Source organism: Lathyrus oleraceus, chromosome 4 (assembly GCF_024323335.1).
Source record: "Lathyrus oleraceus cultivar Zhongwan6 chromosome 4, CAAS_Psat_ZW6_1.0, whole genome shotgun sequence".
Lineage (NCBI taxonomy): Eukaryota > Viridiplantae > Streptophyta > Magnoliopsida > Fabales > Fabaceae > Lathyrus > Lathyrus oleraceus.
This window is the reverse complement of record NC_066582.1, coordinates 410,169,280-410,176,626: the sequence shown is the minus strand read 5'-3', so window position 1 is coordinate 410,176,626 and position 7,347 is coordinate 410,169,280.

Sequence of the window (7,347 nt, the reverse complement as noted above, 5' to 3'; positions counted from 1 at the left end):
TTCGGTTGTGAACTAAATCAAAGGTGAATGGGAGACGAATCAGCCCGGTTTGATACCATATAGAGATTACGTGATGAGGATTTCAACTTTCTTTACAAAGGTTGAGTTTCATCATATCCCTCGAATTGAAAATCGGATGGTAGATGATGTTTCAACATTGGCTTTCTGATTATGGTGAATTTTTGGAATGAAGTTCCTAATTTGACTATGATGCGTCTTGATAGGCCAGCTCATGTATTTTTTGTTGAATAAGTCAAAGATGAATAGACATGGTATTATGATATCAAATGTTTCCTCCAAAGTCAGATTTACCTGTCAGGGGCATCTTTGAAAGATAAGAAGACTTTGAGAAAGTTAGCTGGAAACTTCTACCTAAATGGTGATGTACTTTACAAGAGAAACTTCAATATGGTTTTGCTCAGATACGTTGATAGACACGAAGCAGACTTTATTGATGACTGAAGTCCATGAAGGTTTCTTTGGTACTCATTTCAATGGACATGTTATGGCAAAGAAGATGTTAAGAGCAGGTTACTATTGGTTGACAATGGAATCTAACTGTTGCAAGTTTGTGAAGAAGTGCCACAAGTGTCAAATTTATGCAGATAAAATCCATGTTCCTCTAAAACTGTTAAATGTCATTTCCTCTCCATGGCCTTTCTCTATGTGGGGAATCGATATGATTGTCATGATTAAGCCCAAAGCATCAAACGGACATCATTTCATTCTAGTGGCTATTGACTACTTCACAAAGTGGGTTGAAGCAGCATCGTATGCGAATGTAACCAAGCAAGTTGTTGTAAGGTTTATCAAGAATTAGATTATATGTCGTTATGGTGTGCCAAGTAAGATCATTACTGATAATGGATCAAACTTGAACAATAATATGGTGTAAGCTCTTTGCAAAGACTTCAAGATTGCACATCATAATTCTTCTCCTTACAAACCCAGGATGAATGGGGTTATTGAAGCTGCAAATAAGAACATTAAGAAGATTATCCAGAAGATGGTTATGGCATACAAAGATTGGTATGCGATGCTCCTATTTTCTTTGCATGGGTATCGTACATCCATTCACACTTTAACAGGGGAAACCCCTTTCTCTCTTGTTTGTGGCATGGAAGTTGTGCTCCCCGTGGAGGTTGAGACCCCATCATTGCGTGTTTTGATAAAAGCCAAGTTGACTGAAGCTGAATGGTGTCAAACTAGATATGGTCAGTTGAATTTGATTGAAGTGAAGAGATTGACTGCCATGTGTCATGGTCAGTTATATCAGCAGAGAATGGAGAAAGCTTTTGATAATAAGGTCAAGCCTCGTATGTTCGGATAAGGTGACCTCATGCTGAAGAAGATTCTCTATTTCAAACCTGACGCTAGGGGCAAATGGACTCAAAATTATGAAGGTTCATATGTTGTTAAGAGAGCCTTTCAGGCGGTGCTTTGAGTCTTACAATTATGGATGGTGAAGAGTTCACTAGTCATGTGAATGCCGATGCAGTCAAGAAATACTTCGCCTAAAAAATAAAAGAACAACTTACTAAGTTGAAAATCCGAAAAGGCGGCTTAGGCAAAAATGAGCGTCTCGGTGGATTGAAAACCCGAAAGGGCGATCCAGGAAAAAGTTAGAGACATAAAATAGAAAATTTATCCTGGTAGATTGAGTACCCCCACCTTGGGGCAATCAAGGCAAAATTAGGGATTATGGCAAGTAACTGCATCCGACCGGTCCTGACCTTTGAAGCAGTTTTGAATAGTCATTTCGTTCTAATTCGTTATTCTCAACCAAAGACAAGAGCACATCAGATTTCAAAGTTGGAAGGGAGAGTAGTGATCATTGTATTCAATGTAGCCCTTTTCCATGTAAATGACCATTTCTCAAAATTTGTAAAGATCCATGGAGTCCCGCCATTTGCGGACTACCATTCTATCAAATAAAGTTGAGCTTTTATCCAATTATTCCTATTCTTATTTGTTTTTGTTTTAAAATTGAATTTTTATGATGATAATTTTGAAATAAATCAATGAATAATTATTTTTCTTAAAAAATAATAAAAACATTAAGAATAATCGATTTCAGCAAAGAATGTCAACATCAATCTAAGAACAGGTAAGTCTTGAAGTGTGAAGCATTTCTTGCCTTCCCGAAGCAGTTGGTTTGGAAACCTTTTCCTACTCAACAGTTCGCTGTTCATTCCCATCATGGTTAAGAAGTTGCTCCCTGAGCGACCTATTATCCCCAGTTGAGATGATGATTGGTCCCCTTTGCAATTCATATTCCCCAGCTGAGATGTTCATGTTTTACATCTCCCTAGTTTGTGACTTGATGATTGGACCCTGGATATCCTGGAACCTTTATTTGATCTCCAGATCCCCATTTGCATTTTGTGTTGCGTAACCGCAGTAGTTTCTCCCCTGTGTGAGTCAGATCCGATTATGTTTGCCTTGGAATTGGTTATTGAGGACTGTGATGATCTTTGATTTTGTTCCAACAAGTCACAGCATCCCCGACAAATGCTCAAATTCCCCATTCAGAGTTTTATATCTTGTATTTCTCGGCGGGGTTCATCTTCTTATGGAAGTTCCTTTATTTCCGGTAGTGTTCGGTTCTGAGCAGTATTGATTTTATGTCCTCTGCAAGGTTGTCTCCCATTTGATATGGTGTTAAATTAAATTTCCCACAGCGTTGACTTATTTGGATCCTTAATAGATCCTTCTCTATCCTCGGCATATTTGGTTGATCATCCTTCAACAATGCTCTTTTCGCCGCAAAATTTGTGATGATTTATTGGGAGCATGTTCTCCATGTCTTCCCCAACCAGAGTTGATTTACTCAGAGCTAGATGATTTTTCATCCTTAGCAAATTCTCCAGTTAGTGTTTCCATCTTGTTGAGATTAGTCGAGTGTTTTGTAGTGATGATTCAAATCTTTGTTACTTGTATCCTTTGTGTTTTTTTGTCAGCATAATCATAATCACATACATACATATTCATGCAAAAAATACATCATCAGATGTTTCATTGTGCATTTTATCGCATTGATTTTTTCTTTTGATCCCTTGATTGGTGATATTTTTCCCCATACATATTTGGTGTGTCTGTCCCCCTTCAATTGTATAGTGTCACCCCCTTAAGCAGAAAGAGTTTATCCTTTCTCATTACCCACTGAGTTATTTCCTCGTGGTTAATGATTATTTCAGTTTCCTCCCTAGTTTATTATTTGGATGAAACCACTCCCCTTGAGTTATATCCTCATTGGGTTGAGTCTTTGTTTGACCGTTTCTTTCTAGTTCTTGCCTAGATAGATCTTTTGGTCTTCGAGAGTCTATTACCCAGTAAATGGTAATATTATTCTTGATGTTGAGTATTGTAAGACCCCAATTTTGTCCCTAAGATCCCTCATGGCATCATAACATTGCATTTGCATAGCCTAAAGGATCTTTAAGCATCTTGGTTCCCCTTGCCTTTGGGCGGGACTCCTTGTGAGTGGTTTGAGATCACCAAGCATGATTGAATTGTATATCATTGCTTTTCTCATTTTGTTTACTAACCAAAAGCACAAAAATATGTCACTAACATCTTTTGTTTGTAGCTTGAGCAATCACAAGGTCAAAAGCTTCTAGGAGATCATTGGTACAAAGACATTGGTCAAGAGGAGATGAAAGCAAGCATGGTAATGCTTCCCAAGGCTCTCATCCATCAAATATGCCTCCCTAGTATCTCAATTCATCATGTTTGATCAAAGCAAGTCAAAGGGTTTGAGGTTTGTTCCCCGAAGAAGCCCTAATTCATTTGTGCACCACAATGCCTTGCTCAGGAAGCAACCTCAGCCCATGGTCAAATACAATCAAGGGAAGTTCTTTAACTCTTTATTTCATGCATATTGAACTTATTTGAGTATCCTCAATCATCAATTCATCAATATATGGGGTGTGGACTTGAAAAGTTGATCAGTCAATTCATCTGACTATTTTGAAATGCACTGAGACCTAACTTTTTATGTGTTGGTCAAATGAAGATGGTTCCAAACGAAAACATGTTCTTAAGGACAATATGAACAACTTTCATGTTCATCAAAATTTTATTTGAAGCTTGGAAAACCATCTTCCATTCCAATACATTATAGGTCATTTTGACTGAAACCCTAATTTTAGGTCAACTTCCCAAGAACATAACTCACTCATTTTTTATTATTTTGAGGTGAGATTAAATTAATTGGAAAGATTAATATGTCTACTTCAAATGTTATGTTGAACAAAATTTCAAAATCTCAAAGGAAATACATGTGATAATGCAAGACATTATAGGTCCTTTTTGACCAAATGCATTAAAAGTCAAAAAGTCCAATTTCAAGTGCCCATAACTCTTTCATCAAAATTCCAAATTATGCCAAATTTGAGTCCATTTTGATTTCCTTGAAAAAATCTACAACTTTGATGTTTGAGGTTTTTCCATTTGAGTCTTGCATCATCAAAATAGAAGGGCTTGAAAGTTGGCCAATTTTAGAAACCTTGCCTTGACATGTTTTGCACATCACACTTTAAACTCAAAAATCACAAATTTCCACACTTCAAATGGACTTTTGACCAACATAACATTTGTTCCTCATACAAAGACCTTTCCAACCATTACCCATATGCCTATGCTTGGATTTTCTAAATATCATTTTCGAAGAGGTGAATGATTAGGTTCAATTGTGGAATTCATGTTGAAACCTTGTTGCATAAGCCAATTCAGAGCAAATTACATGTCCAATTCCCTTTGGTCTTTGCTCAGAGTTCATTTGGCATTGTTTTTGGGCCTTGTGCATGGTCATGCAAGCCCATGCAATGAAGCTTCGCATGCCATGCACACGAATTCCTTCACACTTCCCTTGCCAATGCTTCTATAAATAGCAGCTTCATTCCCTCCATTTCACACGCCAATTTCAACCTGAAATGCTGCTGAAATCATTCCCTAACCATCACTGAAGAAGCAAGCTCATTTTTCTCATTTTTTTTCAGATTTGAAATTCAACTTCATCTGGTTGAATTCTCAGATCTAGTGCTTCTAAACCTTCATCATTCATCCCATAGAACTTTTGTTTTAGCAAGGCAAGCAAGGCATCATGCTCAAGACACCAGAACTCAAGCTTGCACTCCAACTGGTAATTTCTTCGATTCTCTTCATCCATGGACCTTTTTGATTGGATCTAATATTTTCTGAAGTCCTCACTCGAGAGGCAAGCTAGTGGTAGCTTCAATTTTGCTTTTCCTTGATCTGCATTTTTCATACCTGAATCTTCCACCTCAGATTTCTCCACTTATAGAGATCTTGAGTGTGATTCAAGGTTACAGGGGTGATGTACATCACCCCAGCTTCATTTTGGTATAAGGATCGTGTATTTTCATGGAGGTTTGAAAACCTGCAAGTTTGGCCGGAATTTGCAGGCTCACCGGAGAAGAAGGTGGCTTCGGTGGCCGCCTCTCTCCAGTTTGAATCTGGACCGTGTGATTCATTTTCCAGATTGAATCCTGACCTTTCTTTGTTATGACTTTTCTTTTATTTCCATGTGCACGCATTGACTTGGATACACCATAAGCGCGCGCTGAGGATCCTTAGATATGCCACCTCATTTAATGAGGTTGATCCAACGTGCCAGGATTTTTCTCATTTTCTGAATTTCCTTTTATTTTCTTTAATTCCAATTATTTTAAAAAATTAATATCTCTTTCATTTTTTATCCAAAAATTATGGGACCAATTTCATTATTTCCCAAATAATTTCTAGTTTCTATTTCTGATTTTTAATATTTTTTATTTTGTCATTTGATATTTTTTGTGAATTTTCTCTTTTCTGGTTATTTTTAATTCATTTTAAATAATTTCTAATATTCAAAAAATACAAAAATATTTTCCTAAACTATTTGAATGATGATGGATCTATGAAAAATATTCTCATCAATTTTTGAATTGATTTGAGATTTATTTGAGATTTTAGTTCAATTAGGTTATTTTTATTCATTTTTAATTGATTAAAAATAGTTTCTGACTTTTAAAAATGCTGAATTTTTTTGTCAAACTTTGTTTGACCTTGTTGAACTTAGGATAAATCACTTGGACCTTTCAAGGTTGATTTGAAGTGATTTTGAAGTTTGACCTTTCTTTAATATTTTAATTCAAGTTTATTTTTAATATTAAAAATGCCAAAAAATATTTTATTCTTTTCTTGACTTCCAATCTTCATCTCACTTCTGTTTTTGATTGTTTGACCTTGACTTTCAATGTTATTGGTCAACATATGAGGATTGATACATTTTATTCCATTTAATGCATTTTATTTTGTCATTTCCATTCTCCATTATTCATCTTTTTCTTCTTCTTCTTCTTCTTTTTTCTTTTTGATCAATGAGTTGAAGGTTGATAAGTTAGCATTGATTATGAGGACTTAACCTTCCTTGATTCAAATCTAATTCATCTTGATCAATTGATCAAGTGAATGGCTTTGCATTAAGGATAGGTTGTCTTCTAAATCATGCAAAAGGCTTAAACCAATACAAGATCATTTCTCTTCTTCTTTTTGGCATGACAAGTTGTTGGGACTTGTTTCACTAATCAAGACTCCTAACTTGTGTTTGTTTCCTACATTATTATTGACCGGCCTCAGATAGTTGTGACTTCTACATAAGTCCAATTACGATTGCTTAACATAGCGCTAAATTTGCCTTATGGCACACTAACTACTAACACTAACTATTGACAATTAACATTTACTTAATGCAATTTACTTTATGCAATTTACTTTAAGGCAATTTACTATTCTTGCACATATTATCCATTTGTTTTTCCTTTGCTCATTTGAGCACATGTTTATGTTAATGCCATTTGCCTTTTGCTCACTTGAGCACATAATTGTGTATATATTACTGTGCTTGTGTTTTGTTTTGTTTGTTGTGGACCAAAGTGCAAAGAATTGGACTTAGATTCTAGGACCTTCCTTATGCAAAATTGGAGTAAAAGGATCTTAATGATGAAGATGGATTGGAAGGACCAAATCTCTAAACTCACTCTTGTCCATTCTTGTTTTACTTCATGGAACTTTTGATGTGTGTGCTTTTGTGCTAGGAGTCCCCATTTGAGCTTAATTGGAGGATCATTGCCATGTTTATCTAAAGAAAGAGATGCCAAAGCCATTGAAGGATTCTTAGGAGCATGACCTTGTGATTGATTGCTGGAATATTTGCTTTGTGGTTGCTTATTCCAAAGGATGGGAGCTACTTAGATCATCAATATGATCTCAATAAAGGAACTTCTAATGTGGTTCATTCCCTTATCCCTTCTTTTTGTTTCACTTAGGACTTAGCCCTTCTTC